This window comes from Scyliorhinus canicula, chromosome 15 (assembly GCF_902713615.1).
Source record: "Scyliorhinus canicula chromosome 15, sScyCan1.1, whole genome shotgun sequence".
Lineage (NCBI taxonomy): Eukaryota > Metazoa > Chordata > Chondrichthyes > Carcharhiniformes > Scyliorhinidae > Scyliorhinus > Scyliorhinus canicula.
Genome location: NC_052160.1, coordinates 83,600,326 through 83,624,904, shown reverse-complemented (window position 1 = coordinate 83,624,904; position 24,579 = coordinate 83,600,326). Strand labels below are relative to the sequence as shown.

Genomic DNA, 24,579 nt, shown 5'->3' with positions numbered 1-24,579 from the left:
GAGGTACACAAGATACTAAAGTAGATTCACAGGGTAGATGTAGAGCGGATGCCCCCATTATTGGGCATTCTATAACAAGAGGCCATAGTTTTAGGATAACGCGTGGCAGATTTAAAACAGAAATGAGGAGGAATTACTTCACTGAAAGGGTCATGAATCTTTGGAATTCTCTACCCCAGAGCACAGTTGTCAACAGAACACTAAACACATTTAAGGAGGAGATGGATAGGTTTTTAATTAGCAGCAGGATGAAGGGTTATGGGGAGCATGCAGAACAGTGGAGATTAGATCAGCCATGATCGTATTGAATGGCAGATCAGACTCGAGGGGCTGAATGGCCTATTCCTGCTCTTAGTTCTTATGTGCTTATGAGAAGGTCTTCTGCAATCACCAGAGCAGACTGGAAGGAGGTAGCTGCTGCGGCTTTGGTGTAGCACCTCGAACCTCAAGACAATGCTGGAAGAGGCCTAATGATTGTTAACGATCTGCCAAGTTGATTGAGTCTCCAATGCAGACATCAGTATACACAGAAGGTATGGGCGGCACGGTAGCACAATGAAAGACGTGCTGTTAGGTGAATTGGACATTCTGAATTCTCCCTCTTGAGTACCTGAACAGGCAGAAGTAGTAGGCGGTGTTTGGGTTGCTGTGGGATTGGCGAGGGGCTTGTGTGAGATGCTAATAGCACACAGGCTGTTGGCCGTCAATCATTGCACAGACAGTCATTCTCACAGCACATTTCAGTGTGAAGAAGTGATTGTGCCTGAGAACCTAAGAACACACCTCACTGCAAGGAAAGCAGGGCCGCAATGCCAGGACTGGAGCGGGAGTGTCGAACCTGGATATCCTCATCCTGCGGCTGGAGAAGGTTCCACAGCCATCATGGATGGCTTGGTGACACAGTGGTTAGCACTGCTGTCTCACAGTGTCAGGGACCTGGGTTCAATTCCAACCTTGGGTGATTGTCTGTGTGAAGTTTGCAAATTCTCCCTGTGTCTGCGTGGGTTTCCTTTGGATACTTCTGTTTCATTCACCAGTCCAAAGATGTGCAGGTTAGGTGGATTGGCCATGCTAAATTGCCCCTTAGTGGAGTTACAGGGTTGGTGGGATAGGGTGGGAGACTGGGCTTGGGTGGGGGTCTCTAGATCGGGTAGGTGCACCCTCGATGAGCTGAGTGGCCTCATTCTGCACCGTCGGGATTCTATGACCAGACGGTGTATGGAGCTGATCGATTGACCATGAGGTGGGAGATTGTAAAGGAACATGAAAATGAATGAATGAAAAATGAAAATCGCTTATTGTCACGAGTAGGCTTCAATGAAGTTACTGTGAAAAGCCCCTAGTCGCCACATTCTGGCGCCTGTCCAGGGAGGCTGGTACGGGAATCGAACCGTGCTGCTGGCCTGCTTGGTAAGCCAGCGATTTAGCCTTGTGAGCTAAACCAGCCCCTGGAACATGATCCAAAGCTGAAAGAGAGAGATGTTAAAAGGGTGTGTAAAGTGTTATGAATTGCTCATGTTTGTTGAACGTTGTCCTCGTACATCATGAAGGTAGAGTATGGCCATGTCGTGCCCTTTATTTTTTGTCTCCTGCGCAGGCCGACCTTGGCCTGCTGTGACCACCAGCCCTGAGGGACCCACACTAGCAGCTGAGGAAGAAGGGGAACCCTCAGAGTGTGTATCCTTTTCCTGCATCAAGCACAACACAGTCACTGACACCTCGGCAGGGATTAATATGTTGGGTCAAGGACAAGGCACAATCTGGTGAGCCCACTTCACAATCACAAATGCTGCTGGAGAGAATGTCGTAAAAACCTAGCTGGTTCACTAATGTCCTTTCGGGAAAGAAATCTGCCGCCCTTACCTGGTCTGACCGACATGTGACTCCAGACCCACAGCAATGTGGTTGACTTTTAAATGCCCACTGAAGTTCCACTCAGTTGAAGGGAAATTAGGGATGGGAAATGAATGCTGGCCTTGCCCACAGGCCATGAATTAATTTTATAAAAGCAGGCATTGGGCAGTCGGAGGAGTGAGGTGATCCAGAATCTGATTCTCATTCAGATGATGAGCCTCTGGAGTCATCCATGAGGCAGCTGATGCCAGAGTTCCAGCAGAAGATATGTGGAGATTTGTCAGGTATTCCAGAGGAGTTACATGTCCTGGCCTGACCTGTGGAGGTGTCCATCCACCCATGTGCACTGCAATCACTTCAGAGCACCAAGCTTGCTCTGTGGACAGACTGGCAACTGTCCTGAAAGGGCAAATCCAGCACATTGCAGAAGCAACCATAGCTCTGCTCTGCACTCTTTATCGGTCTGACTCTGAGCTCAAGGCCCAGAGCCAGGGTAACAGGGGGACTGGGAACCTGGATATTGAGCCAGTTCCTAGTCCCTCTCAGGAAGGCAGGGAGACCCAATCGTTCCCCATGCTGGAGGTCGGTAGCAGCTGCTACCATCTGGAAGCCCCTTTTAGGGGAGCCTCTTTTTTACCCCTTCACCATTGGCACAGTCCACTTTGATTGCCATGACGACAGCAGGGCCTCTTGAAGGTCGGCAGGAGTTTTTTAACATGGCGGGTCGCTCAAAGCCTTACCCGCATAGAGGACGCCTGCCAAAGGCACCCAGGGCAAGTGAGCAAACAGATCAGCAGCCTCTCTCTCAGTGCAGCTGAAAGCGAGGGGGGAGGGAGCACTCCGCACGGGAAAATGGGAGAGATTTAGAAAGATTGCACAGAAGGTACAAACCAGTTCACATGGGTGTGTGCAGAATATGTATGCTTCCGAGGACCAGTGGCCATTTGTAAATATGTACTTGATAGCCATCATTCAGAGATCAAGTAGATTAGTTATGCTTTGGGAAATAATGGGCGATGTGGTGCATGCCGACTCCTTTGTGAAGGTGTGTCAGGATGCAGCGATGGTTCTGAGATGGAGACGGTGATTATTGTGACAGAATTTCATAAATACCTCGCTGTGCAGGTGGGAAGAAATAGAACCGCTGGGAGCACAACTGCTTGACCTATGGAAACTCTGTATTATCCACACATCCAGTGTGCAACATGTGCAGGCCTTTACATCCCATTGGGATGTTCCCTCACCACCTCATCGACTTCACCATCAGGGGAATGACCACCATCTTGTGGCCTCTTTCTCCAGTGAGTTTCTCTGAATTTGTGATGCTAGAAAGAACACAGCATACAATGCCCACCAGTGGACATTCTGGATGGAACAAACTGCCATGCTCCTCCTGATCCATCCAATTGCTCAATGATGGTTGTGGCATGGCTGTGTTTGTTACCTCCCCCCTGTGTCTATTCTGGGGGCCCTCTCTGGGGTCAGGAGCCACTTCTTCAAAGGCTCTTAGAATTTCATCAAAATTCTGACAGTGCAGAAGGAGGCCATTCGACCCATCGAGTCTGCACTCATCCTCTGAAACAGCCCCTTACCTAGGCCCATTCCCCCACCCTACCTCTGCAACCCTGCCTAACCTGCACCTCTCTGGACACTAAAGGTAATTTTTCATGTCCTATCCACCTAACTTGCACATCTTTGGACTGTGGCAGAAAACCGGAGCATCCGCAGGAAACCCATGCAGACAGAGGGAGAAAGTGCAAACTGAAAACACAGTCACCCGAGGCTGGAATTGAACCTGGGTCACTCAGGCTGTGAGGCAGCAGTGCTAACCACTGTGCTGTCATGCCGCCATGTCTTGTCACCCAACAGTCAATCCTCCAATGCATCAGGTCCATTAAACATGCCTGGAATCTGGGAGATCCTAAGAATGCAGGAGTTGTGGATTCTGCACAAGTATTGAGTGCAGACCTACATAATTGTTCAATGGTATCTATAGACTAACTGGATATTTAAAGAGTTTAGCCCTTCCTGTTTCTAGGCTGGCCTGCTCGAGCCTTTGTGCTGACATGTGTGCAATGTGAACCCTGGGCAATTCTGTGATCAGGGCAAAAAACCTTTGGTTTGTTCAGGTTAACAGTGGTGGTTGATGTAGAATGTAAAGTACTGACCTGTCCTTTGGAACATTTCATCAATGAAGATATTAACACAGTGGTGGACAGCAGGCTGCATTATTCCACTGAGATCTCCACACGCATCTGAAGGTCCTGGAACAAAGAAACTTAGCATCACACCTTCACGGTGACTGTCATTGGATGACCCCACACACTATCTCCACTGCCAGCAGCTCATAGACAGGGGTCACTGTTGCCCCAGATAGCCCGAGTCTCCTCTGGCACTGTGCTTTAGTCATTTGAAGGTAACTCATTCTCTCCCAATGTACTTGAATGTGAGAATAAGGTCTTGTTCTGTGCCTCCATGGTTGTAGCATCTTGCTTTCCACAGCCACCTGATCTTATGCAGATCTGCCACTCTCATGCAGCTGAAGTATGTCCTACCCTGATCATCTGGCCTTCTCCCTCTCCTTCTTCTTCATCTCCCTCTCCTTCTTCTTCATCTCCCTCTCCTTCTTCTTCATCTCCCTCTCCTTCTTCTTCATCTCCCTCTCCTTCTTCTCCACTTCCCTCTCCTTCTTCACCTCCCTCTCCTTCTTCTTCACCTCCCTTTCCTTCTTCTTCATCTCCTTCTTCTTCATCACCCTCTCCTTCTTCTTCATCTCTCTCCTTCTTCCCCCTCTCCTTCTTCCCCCTCTCCTTCTCCTTCTTACTGAAAGATATGACTACCAAGGAGATCATTCCCTTCTTCCTCATCATCTCCTCCCCCTTCGAGCAGCTTGTCCTCATCTATGTTGCCTCTGCTCAATCACCCCCCCCCCCCTCCCCCCCATGCTTCAGGCCAATGGTATTGTTCAAACGAAACAGGTTGAGCTTCATGTCGGGCACTAAATGCACAAGTCTGTAGGCTAACTTTAGCCTTAAAAGACCAAAATAATCCACTCATGACACATCTATTAATAGCAGCTGCTAACACCACACACAGCAGCCTGAACTGCTGAGGTCAAACGAAAAACCTAACTACTACATTTTAACTGGCTGTCAAACCCAAGCATTGAGAGAACAGGGTTGCCTACCTGGGTTTCTGACCTCTCTGAGAATGCTGTGATGCCCAGTAGCAGACAGAAGGGAAGGCGATGGATGGGGAAAATTGTTGTTTTCACAGACAACTCTGATTGAAAGAGGCTGTTTTCACATCCTTGTCCCTTACTTCCCCTCAGCTACTTCAAAATTGTCCTCATGACATACACATGGTGAAATATGTCTGACTCAAGTTCAGTGATGGTTCATGTGGCAGCAATGGCTCCCTGTGAGGAGAGTGTGTGTGTGTATGTGCGCACAGAGGGTGTGCGCTTGTCCATGTGTGTGTGTGTGTGTGTGCGCACGGAGGGTGTGCGCTTGTCCATGTGTGTGTGTGTGTGTGTGCGCACGGAGGGTGTGCGCTTGTCCATGTGTGTGTGTGTGTGTGTGCGCACGGAGGGTGTGCGCTTGTCCATGTGTGTGTGTGTGTGTGTGCGCACGGAGGGTGTGCGCTTGTCCATGTGTGTGTGTGTGTGTGTGTGCGCACGGAGGGTGTGCGCTTGTCCATGTGTGTGTGTGTGTGTGTGTGCGCACGGAGGGTGTGCGCTTGTCCATGTGTGTGTGTGCGCACGGAGGGTGTGCGCTTGTCCATGTGTGTGTGTGTGTGTGTGTGCGCACGGAGGGTGTGCGCTTGTCCATGTGTGTGTGTGTGTGTGTGTGCGCACGGAGGGTGTGCGCTTGTCCATGTGTGTGTGTGCGCACGGAGGGTGTGCGCTTGTCCATGTGTGTGTGTGTGCACAGAGGGTGTGCGCTTGTCCATGTGTGTGTGTGTGTGCACAGAGGGTGTGCACTTGTCCATGTGTGTGTGTGTGTGTGCACAGAGGGTGTGCGCTTGTCCATGTGTGTGTGTGTGTGCACAGAGGGTGTGCGCTTGTCCATGTGTGTGTGTGTGTGCACAGAGGGTGTGCGCTTGTCCATGTGTGGGTGTGTGTGCACAGAGGGTGTGCGCTTGTCCATGTGTGTGTGTGTGTGCACAGAGGGTGTGCGCTTGTCCATGTGTGTGTGTGTGTGTGCACAGAGGGTGTGCGCTTTTCCATGTGTGTGTGCCCAGGCGGTCCTTGGATATCCTTTGTTGACCCATCCTCTGCTCTCTCATGGTGACTAAAGGGCTGAATGTAGAGCAGACAGTTGAACAATGAAGGTATCATGGCTGCTTCCAGGATGCTGACCTGCATAATGCCCTGTGGATAGTTACCAGCTGGACCTCGAGGGAGTGAAACTGCTTCTGGTTGTGGTACATCTACACATTTACGTGCAGTGTTGGCAGAGCACTGTGTGTGAAGTCCATGCACTCTGGGAAAGCCTGCAATCATGGAAATGTCACATCCTTACCTACTTGCTGGTAAGAGAGAATGAAATATTTGTGGCCCTGCTTGCATATAGAGGGCATGTTTACCGACCATCCCGCCAGCTGTTTTTTGGCAGGGGAGGCGGCCCGCCAGCGGATCTACCGGTCCGGCGTTGTCAACGGGATTTCCCATTGACAGAACCCTTCACCGCTGGGAAACTTGTGCGCTGGCGTGGGACTGGAATTCCCTGCCGGCGTGAACAGCCCATAATGTCAATGAGTTCTTTTACACAATGACAGACAACAAACTCCTCGATGTTGAAAATATCACCTGATCCAGCCTGGAAGGAGGCCGATGTGGAAACATTCATGGCCCAGTCACCGTCACAACCACTGACAATATCTTCTTCATTCTTCTCCGACGTTGCAGCTCTGCCTGTACGTGTGGCAGATTTCACCAGCACCTATTTTATAAAACAGAGACATTGCTCACTCTTCCCTGCTGAGGTGAAGAGAAGAGAATTGCTCCCTGAATCCCTGAAGTGAAAGTGGGATCCTGCTGAAAGCCTTCCTCCCCCATCTTCCTCTTTGAGCAAGTTGTCCTCCTCTGTATTGCCTCTGCTCAATCTCCCTGGTATAGAGGGATTAGTAATACAGCACCCATCGCTGAGCGAGCAAGTGTTCAGAGCAGAAATCTTGCAGCGAAAATCAAGGCCTTTCCCATGTTGACATCACACCCTGCAAACTTCACCAACAATCAATGACTTTGCAAACCAACAAACACTCCGACTAACGCAGCAACAGGCAATTAAAACTCAATTAGCATCGAACCTGAAAGGAGTTTACTATCCCTTTTAAAGAGTGCTGTTGGATGCTCATTCTGCCTGCTGAATGCATGTTGACTGTGTGAGGTTTAGGGAAAGCTTTAGCTGGAGAGATGAGGTTGAAATGGCATTACAGTCACAGACTGAATGATGTCACCACCCATCTACCCTGCACTCCAGGTGCACTCACAACACCCACGTTATTGATCAACCTGAGATGGCGTCTTGACACAGCATGCATCAGAGGTGTGCATGTGTGGCGTGCACGCTATCTTGGTCAAGAATGGCCCAAAGAGCACAGAAAATGTGGGTGCTACACATCTAAATTTTGTGACCCAAATCATTATTCAATTGCTTTTTTTTACGTAACTCAGTGAGCAAATGTGATTTTTGATGAACCTTCAGTCAAGACCCAGTTCCAGGATGGCAAATAGAGGCAAATTGGCACCACCCTCGACATGGGCATTACTCACTGGAATCTACTACTGGTTGAACCCTGGCATTACCAGGCATGCTGGTGGATAATGGAATAGGGTTTGTTTTTCTGAGACAATAGAGGGATGGTGACCCACCTGATAACCAGTGCCCACCCTTGTGGTTGAGGCTTTGAGATGAGGCTGAGAGTGGAGGCCGATGTTCTCTCAGGGAACAATTAGTCACCACTTCAATCAGGTCTGATTGGCAACGGACTATGAACACAGCTAATCCCTTCCCCCTCCCTCTTTCGCAGGAAGTGACACTGGATGCCGTGGTTATTGCTTCAGCTCAACTTGATATAATCAACGGAAAATCTAAAGCAAGACATGACTCTGCCATTTTATCACAGCGCACAGTGCAAACAGGACACATTTTACAACAAGAACCTCTTCAGATGGGAAGACAATCCAACGGCACGTCACTTAACACACAATCTCAGTGAGACAAGGAACAGAAGCCTCAGTAAGTTACTCATTTCATTATTGACTGAGTATATAACTGCATTTGTATGTGCTAGTGAGTTAGCATGTGTTTTAGTCTGTGTACTAGTGTGTGTTCGTATTTGTTTATTATTGTGTATCTGTGTGTTGGTGGCTGAGCTAGCATGTGTGTGTATGTTAGAACATGTATAGGCATGTGTGTATGTGTTAATTGTACACGTTAGTCTCTGGTGTCTGTTTCAATGAGCATTGTGCATTAGTGAATGTGCATATTCAACATGCATGTGTGTGTACGCATAAAATGTATGTGTGTGTTAATGTGTCAGGGGGAGTTGTTTATGGGGTCAGTATTAACTCAAAACTTGGCTCCTCATTAACATTGAGTCATGTTAACCGAATGTTTCCTAAGCTACGCTGGAATCTGGTCCATCAATGTCTTGATTTTAAAATGCCCACCATAGTCAGAAAAAAACTTCTCTGGCTTCAGGCCACACAATCACCGTATCCTCCCAACAACATTCCCCCATTACTGTAACCACTGACATCCCAGAACTCCCCCCCCCCCCCCCCCCCCCCCCCCCCCCCATCACTGTAACCTCCTCCGTCCCAGCAACACACTCCCATCACTGTAACCACCTCCATCACAGCAACACTTCCTCCATCACTGTAAACTCCTCCATCCCAGCAACGCTTCCTCCATCACTGTAACCTCCTCCATCCCAGCAACACTTCCTCCATCACTGTAACGTCCTCCATCCCAGCAACACTTCCTCCATCACTGTAACCTCCTCCATCCCAGCAACACGCTCCCATCACTGTAACCTCCTCCATCCCAGCAACACTTCCTCCATCACTGTAACCTCCTCCATCCCAGCAACACACTCCCATCACTGTAACCTCCTCCATCCCAGCAATGCTTCCTCCATCACTGTAACCTCCTCCTTCCCAGCAACACTTCCTCCATCACTGTAACCTCCTCCATCCCAGCAACACTTCCTCCATCACTGTAACCTCCTCTGTCCCAGCAACACTTCCTCCATCACTGTAACCTCCTCCATCCCAGCAACATACTCCCATCACTGTAACCTCCTCAATCCCAGCAACGCTTCCTCCATCACTGTAACCTCCTCCGTCCCAGAAACACTTCCTCCGTCACTGTAACCTCCTCCTTCTCAGCAACACTTCCTCCATCACTGTAACCACCTCCTTCCCAGCAACGCTTCCTCCATCACTGTAACCTCCTTCATCCCAGCAACACTTCCTCCATCACTGTAACCTCCTCCATCCCAGCAACACTTCCTCCATCACTGTATCCCCCTCCATCCCAGCAACACTTCCTCCATCACTGTAACCTCCTCCATCCCAGCAACACTTCCTCCATCATGTAACCTCCTCCATCCCAGCAACACTTCCTCCATCACTGTAACCTCCTCTGTCCCAGCAACACTTCCTCCATCACTGTAACCTCCTCCATCCCAGCAACATACTCCCATCACTGTAACCTCCTCCATCCCAGCAACACTTCCTCCATCACTGTAACCTCCTCCATCCCAGCAACACTTCCTCCATCACTGTAACCTCCTCCGTCCCAGCAACACTTCCTCCATCACTGTAACCTCCTCCATCCCAGCAACACTTCCTCCATCACTGTAACCTCCTCCATCCCAGCAACACACTCCCATCACTGTAACCTCCTCCATCCCAGCAACACTTCCTCCATCACTGTGACCTCCTCCATCCCAGCAACACTTCCTCCATCACTGTAACCTCCTCCATCCCAGCAACACTTCCTCCATCACTGTGACCTCCTCCTTCCCAGCAACACTTCCTCCATCACTGTAACCTCCTCTGTCCCAGCAACACTTCCTCCATCACTGTAACCTCCTCCATCCCAGCAACACTTCCTCCATCACTGTAACCTCCTCCATCCCAGCAACACTTCCTCCATCACTGTAACCTCCTCCTTCCCAGCAACACACTCCCATCACGGTAACCTCCTCCATCCCAGCAACACTTCCTCCATCACTGTAACCTCTTCCATCCCAGCAAAACTTCCTCCATCACTGTAACCTCCTCCTTCCCAGCAACACACTCCCATCACTGTAACCTCCTCCATCCCAGCAACACTTCCTCCATCATCGTAACCTCCTCCATCCCAGCAACACTTCCTTCATCACTGTAACCTCCTCCATCCCAGCAACACTTCCTCCATCACCGTAACCTCCTCTGTCGCAGCAACACTTCCTCCATCACTGTAACCTCCTCCTTCCCAGCAACACACTCCCATCCGTAACCTCCTCCTTCCCAGCAACACTTCCTCCATCACTGTAACCTCCTCCATCCCAGCAACACTTCCTCCATCACTGTAACCTCCTCTGTCCCAGCAACACTTCCTCCATCACTGTGACCTCCTCCATCCCAGCAACACTTCCTCCATCACTGTAACCTCCTCCATCCCAGCAACACTTCCTCCATCACTGTAACCTCCTCTGTCCCAGCAACACTTCCTCCATCACTGTAACCTCCTCCATCCCAGCAACACTTCCTCCATCACTGTAACCTCCTCTGTCCCAGCAACACTTCCTCCATCACTGTAACCTCCTCCATCCCAGCAACACTTCCTCCATCACTGTAACCGCCTCCATCCCAGCAACACTTCCTCCATCACTGTAACCTCCTCCTTCCCAGCAACACACTCCCATCACGGTAACCTCCTCCATCCCAGCAACACTTCCTCCATCACTGTAACCTCTTCCATCCCAGCAAAACTTCCTCCATCACTGTAACCTCCTCCTTCCCAGCAACACACTCCCATCACTGTAACCTCCTCCATCCCAGCAACACTTCCTCCATCATCGTAACCTCCTCCATCCCAGCAACACTTCCTTCATCACCGTAACCTCCTCCATCCCAGCAACACGCTCCCATCACTGTAACCTCCTCCATCCCAGCAACACTTCCTCCATCACCGTAACCTCCTCTGTCGCAGCAACACTTCCTCCATCACTGTAACCTCCTCCTTCCCAGCAACACACTCCCATCCGTAACCTCCTCCTTCCCAGCAACACTTCCTCCATCACTGTAACGTCCTCCATCCCAGCAACACTTCCTCCATCACTGTAACCTCCTCCATCCCAGCAACACGCTCCCGTCACTGTAACCTCCTCCATCCCAGTAACACTTCCTCCATCACTGTAACCTCCTCCATCCCAGCAACACGCTCCCATCACTGTAACCTCCTCCATCCCAGCAACACTTCCATCACTGTAACCTCTTCCATCCCAGCAACACTTCCTCCATCACTGTAACCTCCTCCATCCCAGCAACACTTCCTCCATCACTGTAACCCCCTCTGTCCCAGCAACACTTCCTCCATCACTGTGACCTCCTCCATCCCAGCAACACTTCCTCCATCACTGTAACCTCCTCCTTCCCAGCAACACACTCCCATCACTGTAACCTCCTCCTTCCCAGCAACACTTCCTCCATCACTGTAACCTCCTCCATCCCAGCAACACTTCCTCCATCACTGTAACCTCCTCCGTCCCAGCAACACTTCTTCCATCACTGTAACCTCCTCCATCCCAGCAACACTTCCTCCATCACTGTAACCTCCTCCTTCCCAGCAACACTTCCTCCATCACTGTAACCTCCTCCTTCCCAGCAACACTTCCTCCATCACTGTAACCTCCTCCTTCCCAGCAACACACTCCCATCCGTAACCTCCTCCTTCCCAGCAACACTTCCTCCATCACTGTAACCTCCTCCTTCCCAGCAACACTTCCTCCATCACTGTAACCTCCTCCATCCCAGCAACACGCTCCCGTCACTGTAACCTCCTCCTTCCCAGTAACACTTCCTCCATCACTGTAACCTCCTCTGTCCCAGCAACACTTCCTCCATCACTGTAACCTCCTCCATCCCAGCAACACTTCCTCCATCACTGTAACCTCCTCCGTCCCAGCAACACTTCTTCCATCACTGTAACCTCCTCCATCCCAGCAACACTTCCTCCATCACTGTAACCTCCTCCATCCCAGCAACACACTCCCATCACTGTAACCTCCTCCATCCCAGCAACACTTCCTCCATCACTGTAACCTCCTCTGTCCCAGCAACACTTCCTCCATCACTGTAACCTCCTCCTTCCCAGCAACACTTCCTCCATCACTGTAACCTCCTCCATCTCAGCAACATACTCCCATCACTGTAACCTCCTCCATCCCAGCAACACTTCCTCCATCACTGTATCCCCCTCCATCCCAGCAACGCTTCCTCCATCACTGTAGCCTCCTCCTTCCCAGCAACACTTCCTCCATCACTGTAACCTCCTCCATCCCAGCAACACTTCCTCCATCACTGTAACCGCCTCCATCCCAGCAACACTTCCTCCATCACTGTAACCTCCTCCTTCCCAGCAACACACTCCCATCACGGTAACCTCCTCCATCCCAGCAAAACTTCCTCCATCACTGTAACCTCCTCCTTCCCAGCAACACACTCCCATCACTGTAACCTCCTCCATCCCAGCAACACTTCCTCCATCATCGTAACCTCCTCCATCCCAGCAACACTTCCTCCATCACCGTAACCTCCTCCATCCCACCAACACACTCCCTTCACTGTAACCACCTCCTTCCCAGCAACACTTCCTTCATCACTGTAACCTCCTCTGTCCCAGCAATACTTCCTCCATCACTGTAACCTCCTCCATCCCAGCAGCACACTCCCATCACTGTAACCACTGACATTCCAGCAACCCTCCTCCATCCCTACAACCCCTCCGCCCTCACTGTAACCCCCATCACTGTGCCCTCCTCCATCCCAATAACCCTTCGCCATCTCTTTAACCTCCTCCATCCCAAAGACCCTTCCCCATCACTGTGACCTCTTCCATCACAACATCCCTTTCCAATCACTGTGACCTCGCCCACCCCAATATGTCTTCCCCATCACTGTAACCTTTTCCATCTCAACAACTCACCCGATCGTTTAAACCTCCTCTGTCCCCATTACCCTTCTCCATCACTGTAACCTCCTCCATCCTAACGACCGCTCCCCATCTCTGGAACCTCCTGCATCCCAACAACATCCCCCAATCAATGTAAACTCCTCCACACCAATAATTCTTCCCCTTCGCTGTAACCTCCCCCACCCCAACAACATAACCCACATCTCTGTAACCGCGTCCATCCCAACAACCCTTCCACCATCACTGTGACCTCCTCCATCCCAACAACACTTCCACCATCACTGTGACCTCCTCCATCCCAACAACCCTTCCCCATCACTGTGACCTCCTCTATCCCAACAATCCTTCCCAATCACTGTGACCTCCTCCATCCCAAAGACCCTACCCCATCACTGTGACCTCCTCCATTCCAGCAACATAGTGCCATGCCTGTGACCTCCTCCATCCCAATAATCCCTCCTCATTACTGTAACCTCCTCCATTGCAAAGACACCTCCCCACCATCTCTGTAACCACCTCCATCTCAACAACCCTTCGCCATCAATGTAACATCCGCCATCTCAAACACCCTTCCCCATCTCTGTAACCTCCTCCATCCCAACGTAGGCAGTACGGTAGCACAAGTAATGAGAGAGAGAGAGAAATACAGAACAGGCCCTTCGGCCCACGATGTTGTGCCGAAGTTTTATCGTAGGTTAATCATAGAATTTTGGACACTAAGGGCAATTTATCATGGCCAATCCACCCAACCTGCACATCTTTGGACTGTGGGAGGAAACCGGAGCACCGGGAGGAAACCCACGCACACACGGGGAGGATGTGCAGACTCCACACAGACAGTGACCCAAGTCGAAATCGAAATCGAAGTGGATAGCACTGTGGCTTCACAGCGCCAGCGTCCCAGGTTCGATTCCCCGCTGGGTCACTGTCTGTGCGGAGTCTGCACGCTCTCGCCGTGTCTGTGTGGGTTTCCTCCGGGTGCTCCGGTTTCCGCCCACAGTCCAAAGACGTGCAGGTTAGGTGGATTGGCCATGATATATTGCTCATAGTGACCAAAACGGTTAGCAGGGGTTATTGGGTTACGCAGATAGGGTGGAAGTGAGGGCTTAAGTGGGTCGGTGCAGACTCGATGGGCTGCATGGCCTCCTTCTGCACTGTATGTTCTATGATATGTCCTTTCCCCATCACTGTGACCTCCTCTACCCAATGTCCTTTTCCTATTACTGTAACCTCGTTCATCCCAACTGGCCTTCCACATAACTGTAACCTTGTCCATCCCAACAACACATCCCCATCAATGTAACCTCTTCCATCTCAACATCCCTTCCCCATCACTGTGACCTCCTCCATCCCAACAACCCTTCTACCATTACAGTGACCTCCTCCAACCCAACTATGCTTCCCCCCTCACTGTAACCTTTTCCATCTCAAGGAACCTTCCCCATCAATGTGACCTTCTCCATCCCAACATCCCTCAACCCCCCACTGTAACCTCCTCCATCCCAAAGACCCTTTCTCCAATCACTATATCCTCCATCCTAACAGGCCTTCCCCACCACTATAACCTCCCCCATCCCAACAACACATCCCCATCACTTAACCTCCTCCATCCAATGGCCCTTCTCCATCACTGTAACCTCCTCCATCCCAACAATGCATCCCCATCACTGTAACCTCCTCCATCCAATGGCCCTTCCCCATCACTGTAACCTCCTCCATTCTAACAACCCTTCCCCATCACTGTAACTTCCTCCATCCAATGGCCCTTCCCCATCACTGGAACCTCCTCCATCCAATGGCCCTTCCCCATCACTGTAACCTCCTCCATTCCAACAACCCTTCCCCATCACTGTAACTTCCTCCATCCAATGACCCTTCCCCATCACTGTAACCTCCTCCATCCAATGGCCCTTCCCCATCACTGGAACCTCCTTCATTCCAACAACCCTTCCTCATCACTGTAACTTGCTCCATCCCAACTACACATCCCCATCACTGTAACCTCCTCCATCCCAACAACGCATCCCCATTGTTGTAACGTCCTCTGTCCCAATACCCTTCTCCATCATTTTAACCTCCTCCAGCCCCACAATCCTCCCCATCAATGGAACCTCCTCCATACCAATGATCCTTCCCCCATCACTGGAACCTCCATTCCAACAACCCTTCCCCATCACTGTAACTTCCTCCATCCCAATGCCAAAGAAGAATCAGGCAACGTGCCTTAATGACTACCGAGCGATGGCCCTGACTTCAGTCGTAATGAAGTGCTTCGACAGGTTGGTCATGAAGCGCATCCATACTCCCAGAACGCCTTGATCCACTGCAATTTGCATACTGCCGCAACCTGTCCACAGCAGACGGCATCTCCCTGGCCCTACACTCATCCATAGAACATCCCGACAACAAGAACTCCTACATCAGACTCATATTTATTGACTACAGCTCCGCCTTAAATACCATAATCCCAGTCAAGCTCAAATCAAAGCTTCAAAACCTAGGTCTTGGCTCCTCACTCTGCAACTGGATCCTTGACTTTCTAACCCACAGACTACAATCAGGAAGAATAAACAACAACACCTCCCCCACGATAGTCCTCATAACCGAGGCCCTGCAAGGCTGCGTACTTAGCTCCCTACTGTACTCCCTGTACACACACACGACTGCGTGGCAAAATTTCGTTCCAACTGCATCTACAAGTTTGCTGACGATACAACCATAGTGGGCCGGATCTTGAATAACGATGAGTCAGAATACCGGAGGGAGATTGAGAACATAGTGGAGTGGTGTAGCGACAACAATCTCTCCCTCAATGCCAGTAAAACTAAAGACTGGTCATTAACTTCAGGAAGCTAAGTACTGTACACACCCCTGTCAGCATCAACAGGACCGAGGTGGAGGTGATTAACAGCTTCAAATTCTTAGGAGTGATCATCACCACAAATCTGTCCTGGTTCACCTACGTCGACACTACCACCAAGAAAGCACAACAGTGCCTATGCTTCCTCAGGAAACTAAGGAATTACGGCATGTCCACACTGACTCTAACCAATATTTACAGATTCACCATAGAAAGCGTCCTATCTGGCTGCATCACAGCCTAGTATGGCAACTGCTCGGCCCAGGACCGCAAGAAACTTCAAAGAGTTGTGAACACAGCCCAGTCCATCACACAAACCCGCCTCCTACCCATTGAGTGTCTACATCTCCTGCTGCCTGGGGAAAGCGGGCAGCATAATCAAAGACCCCTCCCACCCGGCTTACTCACTCTTCCAACTTCTTCCATCGGGCAGGAGATACAAAAGTCTGAGAACACACACAAACAGACTCAAAAACAGCTTCTTCCCCACTGTCACCAGATTCATAAATGACCCTCTTATTTATGGACTGACCTCATTAACACTACACCTGATGCTTCACCCAATGTCGGTGCTTATATAGTTACATTATGTACCTTGTGTTGCCCTATTATGTATTTTCTTTTATTTCCTTTTCTTTTCATGTACTTAAAGATCTGTTGAGCCGCTCGCAGAAAAATACTTTTCACTGTACCTCGGTACACGTGACAATAAACAAATTCCAAATCCAACTACCAACGACACTTCCCAATCACTGTACACTTCTCTATCCCAGCAGCAGTTCATCCATCACTGTAACATTCTCCATCCCAAAGACCCTTCCCTATTACTGTACAAAGAAGAAAGAACAAAGAAAAGTACAGAACAGGAACAGGCCCTTTGTTCCTCCAAGCCTGTGCCGATCATGCTGCCCGTCTAAACTAAAATCTTCTACATTTCCTGGGTCCGTATCCCTGTATTCCCATCCTATTCATGTACTTGTCAAGATGCCCCTTAAATGTCACTATCGTCCCTGCTTCACTACCTCCTCCGGCAGTGAGTTCCAGGCACCCACTACCCTCTGTGTAAAAAGAAAACTTGCCTCGTACATCTCCTCTAAACCTTGCCCTCGCACCTTAAACCTATGCCCCCGAGTAATTGACCCTTCTACCCTGGGAAAAAGCCTCTGGCTATCCACTCTGTCTATGCCCCTCATAATTTTGTCGACCTCTATCAGGTCGCCCCTCAACCTCCGTCGTTCCAGTGAAATTGAGTTTATTCAACCGCTTCTCATAGCTAATGCCCTCCATACCAGGCAACATCCTGGTAAATCTCTTCTGCATCCTCTCTAAAGCTTCCACATTCTTCCTCCATCCCAACAACCCTTCCCCATAACTGTGACCTCCATCCCAACACCACACCCCCATCACTGTGATCTCCTCCATCCCAACAACCCTTCCCCATCAGTGTGACCTCCATCCATCCCAACAACATATCCCCATCACTGTGACCTCCTCCACCCCAACAACCTTTCCCCATCACTGTGACCTCCTCCATCCCAACAACACACCCCCATCACTGTGACCTCCTCCATCCCAACAACATATCCCCATCACTGTGACCTCCTCCACCCCAACAACCATTCCCCATCACTGTGACCTCCTCCATCCCAACAACTCTTCCCCATCACTTTAACCTCCTCCATTCCAATGACCCTTCATCTATCACTGTGACCTCCTCTATCCTAACAACTCTTTCCCATCACTTTAACCTCCTCCATCCCAACAACGCACCCCCATCACTGTGACCTCCTCCATCCCAACAACCCTTCCCCATCAGTGTGACCTCCTCCACCCCAACAACCTTTCCCCATCACTGTGACCTCCTCCATCCCAACACCACATCCCCATCACTGTGACCTCCTCCACCCCAACAACCTTTCCCCAGCACTGTGACCTCCTCCATCCCAACAACACACCCCCATCACTGTGACCTCCTCCATCCCAACAACATATCCCCATCACTGTGACCTCCTCCACCCCAACAACCTTTCCCCAGCACTGTGACCTCCTCCATCCCAACAACACACCCCCATCACTGTGACCGCCTCCATCCCAACAACATATCCCCATCACTGTGACCTCCTCCATCCCAACAACTCTTCCCATCACTTTAACCTCCTCCATCCCAACAACCCTTCCCCATCACTGTGACCTCCTCCATCCCAACAACATATCCCCATCACTGTGACCTCCTCCACCCCAACAACCTTTCCCCATCACTTTAACCTCCTCCATCCCAACAACTCTTCCCCATCACTTTAACCTCCTCCATTCCAACGACCCTTCATCTATCACTGTGACCTCCTCTATCCCAACAACTCTTTCCCATCACTTTAACCTCCTCCATCCCAACAACGCATCCCCATCACTGTGACCTCCTCCATCCCAACAACCCTTCCCCATCACTGTGACCTCCTCCATCCCAACAACCCTTCCCCATCAGTGTGACCTCCATCCTTCCCAACAACATATCCTCATCTCTGTGACCTCCTCCATCCCAACAACCCTTCCCCATCAGTGTGACCTCCATCCTTCCCAACAACATAGCCTCATCTCTGTGACCTCCTCCATCCCAACAACCTTTCCCCATCACTGTGACCTCCTCCATCCCAACAACACACCCCCATCACTGTGATCTCCTCCTCCAGACCGTGCAACTTTCCAAGGTCCCTACATTACTTCACAGAATCATAGAATATTTCCAGTGCTAAAGGATGCCATTCAGCCCATCATGTCTGCCCAGTTCTCTGAATGAGCAACTCGCCTCATTCCATTCTCCACCTCCTCCTCCCCGCCTTAACTCACATTCTTCCTTTTCAGATAACTGTCTAATTCCCTTTTGAATTGTTTGAATGAAACTCCCTCAACCACATCCCAGCCAGTTCATTCCAGACTTTAACCACTTGCTTCGTGAATGGGTTTTCCTCATGTCGCAATTGCTTCTCCTCCACCAACTTTAAATTGTTTCCTATAATTTCAATCCTTTCAGCAATGGGAACAGTATCTCTCTTCTACCCTGGGAAAAAGCCTCTGGCTATCCACTCTGTCTATGCCCCTCATAATTTTGTCGACCTCTATCAGGTCGCCCCTCAACCTCCGTCGTTCCAGTGAGAACAAATTGAGTTTATTCAACCGCTTCTCATAGCTAATGTCCTCCATACCAGGCAACATCCTGGTAAATCTCTTCTGCATCCTCTCTAAAGCTTCCACATTCTTCCTCCATCCCAACAACCCTTCCCCATAACTGTGACCTCCTCCATCCCAACACCACACCCCCATCACTGTGATCTCCTCCATCCCAACAACCTTTCCCCAGCACTGTGACCTCCTCCATCCCAACAACACACCCCCATCACTGTGACCGCCTCCATCCCAACAACATATCCCCATCACTGTGACCTCCTCCATCCCAACAACTCTTCCAGGTCCCTCATGATTTTGAATAATTATGAAATCTCTACTTAACCTTCTCTTCTCCAAGGAAATCAGTATTAGCGTCTTCAAGCTCTCTCCATAACCGAAGTTCCTCATCCCTGAACCATTCTTGTGGATCATTTCTGCATTCTCCAATGCCTTCACATCCTTCTTATAGAGCAGTGCCCACAATTGGAATCAATTCTCCAGCTGGGTCTAACTAGTGTCTTGTACATGTTCAACAAATCTCCTTGCTCTTGTACTCTATTCCACTACTAATAAAGCCGAGAATACTGATTCTTTATTAACTGCTCTCTCAGCCTGCCCTGACATCTTCAATGATCTATGCACATATACACCCAGGTCCCTCGGCTCCTGATTGATTGATTGATTGACTGATATTTATTGTCACATGCACACCAAAGTCCAGGTCATGAATATATACCAGGAAGAGCAAGGGTCCCAATACCGACACCGGGAACTCCACTACAAACCTTCCTTCAGCCTAAAAAACACCCATTAATCTCTACTCCTCTACTCTCTACTCCTCTACTCTCTCTTTCCTGTCACTCAGCCAATTCTGTATCCGCATTGTTATTGTCCCTTTTATTTCATGAGCTGTAAGTTTTCCCACTGGTCTGTTGTCCTGCAATGTATCAAATATCTTTTGGAAGTCCATGTACACCACATCAACCACATTACCCTCATCAACATTCTCTGTCTCCTTTTCAAAAAGTCCAGAAAGTTAGTTAAATATGAATTTTCCTTAACAAATCTATGCTTGCTTTCATTTATTAACCTGCATTTGTCCATGTGACTTAGTTTATCACTTCCAGAAGTTTCCCCATACTGAAGTTAAACTGACTGGCCTGTAGTTGTTGCAGTGATTTTCACACCCTTTTTTGGAGCAAGTGTTTGCAATTCTCCAGTCTTCTGGCATCACGTCAAGTCAAAGGAAGATTCCCGTCCTCTGGCCAGTGTCACCGCAATTTCCACCGTCACTTCCCACAGAATCCTTGGATGCACCGCATGGAGTCCCAGTGCTGTATGAATTTTAAATACAGATAGTCTCTCCAATAGCTCATCACTACCAACTTCAAACCCTTCTAGTGTCTGAATGACCTCCTCTCTTACCATAACCTTTGCAGCATTGCCTTCCTTGACAAAGACAGGTATAGAATATTCATATAGAAGCTCAGTTATGTCTTCTGCCACAGTGTAAATCCCTAAGTCCCTAGTAGACCCCACTCCTCCTTCTACCACCCTTTTGTTATTTAAATGCCGAGGGCAGCCTTTGGGATTCCCTTTTATGTTAACTGGCAGCCTATTCCCATACGGTCTCTTTGCTTCCCTCATTTGATTTGATTTGGTTTGCAATGATGCGGCGAGCAACTCTCTGGCCTTGTCAGTGACGGCTGCACCGCATAAAAATATAAATTTTAAAACTGATGAAGATCCATATGATGATGTTAAACGGCTATCCGAATGGGTGGCACATTGACACACTGGTGAGCACTGCTGCCTCACAGCACCAGGGACCCTGGTTCAATTCTGGCCTTGAGTGACTGTGCGGAGTTTACACTTTTCCCCCATGTCTACGTGGGTTTCCTCCGGGTGCTCCGGTTTGCTCCCACAGTCCAAAGATGTGCAGGTTAGGTGGATTATCCATGCTAAATTGCCTCTTTGAGTCCAAAGATATGTACGATAGATGGGGTTATTGGGATAGGGCGGGGGAGTGGATTTGGATGGAGTTCTCCTTCAGAGGGTTGCTTGAGGGCCGAATGTCCTCCTTCTGCACTGTAGAGACTCTCGGATTTTGCCCCCCACTTCCCCTGAACTATCCATATTCAGCCTGGTTTTCAATTGTATTTGCTACCTGACATCCTGTCATAAGCACACCTTATATTTTTAATTTTGATTTCTATCTCCTTTTTCATTCAGGGAGGTCTGGATTTGTTTGCTCTACCTTTCCTTTTTTTTTGTGTGGGCCGGTTTAGCTCAGTTGGTTGGACAGCTGGTTTGTGATGCAGAGCGAGGCCAATGGCATGGGTTCAATTCCCATACCAGCCCAGGTTATTCATGAAGGTCCCAACTTCTCAACCTTGCCCCTCGCCTGAGGTATGGGGATCCTCAGGTTAAATCACCACCAGTCAGCTCTCCCCCTCAAAGGGGAAAACAGCCTATGGTCATCTGGGACCATTAATGATCTGGAGGAAGGAGCTGAAGGCATGGTTGCTCAGTTTGCAGATGATACAATGATCTGTAGAGGGGCAGGTATTATTGAGGAAGCAGGTGGGCTTCAGAAGGACTTGGACAGGCTAGGGGAGTGGGCAAAGATGTGGTAGATGGAATACAATGTGGAAAAGTGTGAGATTATGCACTTAGGAAGGAGAAATGGAGCCATAGACTATATAGTAAATGGAAAGATGCTTAGGGAATCAGAAGCACAAAGGGACTTGGGTGTCCTTGTTCACGATTCAGTGCAGGTTCAGTCGGCAGTTAGGAAGGCAAATGCAATGTTAGCATTCATGTCAAGAGGGCTGGAATACAAGATCAGGGATGTACTTCTGAGGCTGAATAAAGCTCTGGTCAGACCCCATTTGGAGTATTGTGAGCAGTTTTGGGCCCCGTATCTAAGGAAGGATGTGCTGGCCTTGGCCAGAGGAGGTTCACAAGAATGATACCTGGAATGAAAAGCTTGTCATATGAGGAATGGTTGAGGACTCTGGGTCTGTACTCGTTGGAGTTTAGAAGGATGAGGGGGGATCTTATTGAAACTTACAGGATACTGGGTGGCCTGGATAGAGTGGACGTGGAGAGGATGTTTCCACTTGCAGGAAAAACTAGAAGCAAAGGACACAATCTCAGACTAAAGGGACAATCCTTTAAAACAGAAATGAGGAGGAATTTCTTCAGCCAGAGGGTGGTGAATCTGTCGACCACTTTGCCGCAGAAGGCTGTGGAGGCCAAATCATTGAGTGTCTTTAAAACAGAGATAGATAGGCTTTTGATCAATTAGGGGATCAAGGGTTATGGGGAGAAGGCAGGAGAATGGGGATGAGAAAAATATCAGCCATGATTGAATGGCGGAGTAGACTCGATGGGCTGAGTGGCCTAATTTGACTCCTATGTCTTGTGGTCTTATGGGACTATGGTGGCTTTACTTTCCCTTTTGATGCAATATACCTTGACTGTATTCAAATAATTTCTTTAAGGTAGCCCATTATTCAGCTCCCATTTCTCCTGCCAACCTTTCACTCCAGTTTATTCGACCCAGAACTGTTCCTATTAAAGTTGGCTTTCCCCCAGTTAATTATTCTTACTCGGGATTGTTCTTTGTCATTTTCCATAGTCATCCTAATCCTAATTAAATATTCTCCCACTGTCACTTGATCCACTTCACATTTCCAAGAACCAGGTCCAGCAGTTCTTCCTTTCTCATTGGACTGGAAACATACGGTTAGAAAATTCTCCTGAACACAACCTAGGAACTCTTAACCTTCTCTGCCCTTTACATTAATACTATCCCAGTTTATATTTGGATAATGAAAATCCCTCATTATCCTACTCTTTGTACCTTTCATAATTTCTGAGTAAGTTTGTTCCTCTACATCCTTCCGACTAGTCAGTGGCTCTAGACTACACTCAGCGTTGTAATGACACCCATTTAGTTCTTCAGATCTAGTCAAATCCTCGATTGATCTGAGACATCCTTTTTTTCCAGTACTGCACTGATCTCCTTTATCAAGACTGCCAGACCTCCTAATTGCTTCCTTTCCTATCTTTCCTGAACAACTTGTATCCAGAAATATTTAAAACATGCCCCTCCTTGAGCCAGGTTTCTGTTATAGCCACAACGTCATATTTCTACATGGCACCTGTAGCTCACCGATCTATTTACCACACTCCGTGCATTCACATATGTGCAGTTACCCAATTTAGACTTTATTGGTTTAGCCTTTACTCTGACCCAACCTATTAACTTACCATTCACTATTGTAGAGTTACCTATCTCTCCCAGTAATCTATACCCCTCGTTATTCCTTTCAGATATTATCTCTTGGTTGCCACATCTCTGTCATGTTTAAACCCTTCCCTGTGGCACTCCAAATCTGGCTGTTTTCTCATCACTGACTTTAAATCCTAGCCATGGGCGGCTGACCCTGCAGCTGCCTAGATTAGTCTAAACTTCCAAATTACCTCTGGACCTCTCCGCCTCCCTACCTCTCTCTCTCTTTCCCTTTAAGATTCCCATAAAGTCCACAGCTTTGACTCAAGTTCTTGACCAAATGTTCAAATGCATCCTTTTGGCTGGGCATCAAATTATATTTGTTAAGTTCACCTGTGAAATGCCTCGGAAGCTTTTACAATATTAATGCCCTATTTAAACATTTATTCTTAGTTTTCTTTCATTTACCAGATGTGAGCTTCTCATGGTTATTACCCATTCCTAATTGCCCTTGAGAAGGTGGGGGTGAGCTGCCTTCTTGAACGGTTGCAGTCTCTGTGGTGTAGGTACACCCACAGTGCTGTTAGGGAAGGAGTTCAAGGATTTTGCCACAGCAACAGTGAAGGAACGGTGATATATTTCCAAGTCAGGGTGGTGTGTGGGCTGGAGGGGAATTTGCAGGTGGTGGTGTTCCCAGGTATCGGCTGCCAGGGTCTGGAGTCACATGTTGGTCAGACCAGGTGAAGGTGGCAGATTTTCTTCCCTGAAGTATATGAGTGAACCAGATGGATTTACTATAATTCAATAGCTCCATGGGCACTATTACTGAGTCTAGATTCTTTAGGTCTGGATTTATTAAATTAACTGAATTTAAATTAATCAATTAACAAGCTGGAACTCGGCTGTCTAGTTCATTAGTCCAGACTCTAGGTTATTAATCCAGTAACATAACCACTCCCCTTCAGTACAAATTGTATCTGGGGATTATGACTATTAATGGATACTGCACTGGGTTAGAGACAGAGTAAATCTCCCTCTACACTGTCTCCATCAAACACTCTGAAAATATGTTCAGCAGGGGGTTACTGTTAGATTCAAGGTAAGCAGCCACGCATAAGCAGTAGGTTAAAGGACAAAGAGATTTAGTATTACATACAGTCAAATCACCACCACCACCACCACTCACCAAAGAGTCTCCTTCCCTAACCTGCACCCAGGCCGGGGTTTTTATACAGGAGGAGCTACACCTGTTACAGCCCCGCCCTTTTACC

General features: G+C 48.9%; 1 protein-coding gene across 9 annotated transcripts in view; it reads left to right on the top strand.

The window, feature by feature from the left end:
- Positions 1-7,960: 7,960 nt before the first annotated feature.
- The window catches only part of LOC119978777 (ras-related protein Rab-44-like), a 217,278-nt gene continuing 200,659 nt past the window's right edge, over positions 7,961-24,579 (top strand). For all 9 annotated transcript variants that reach the window (XM_038820647.1, XM_038820646.1, XM_038820648.1 and 6 more), the window contains exon 1: positions 7,961-8,096. The gene's annotated coding sequence lies outside the window, so the exon portion shown is untranslated. The remainder of the gene's footprint in view (positions 8,097-24,579) is intronic.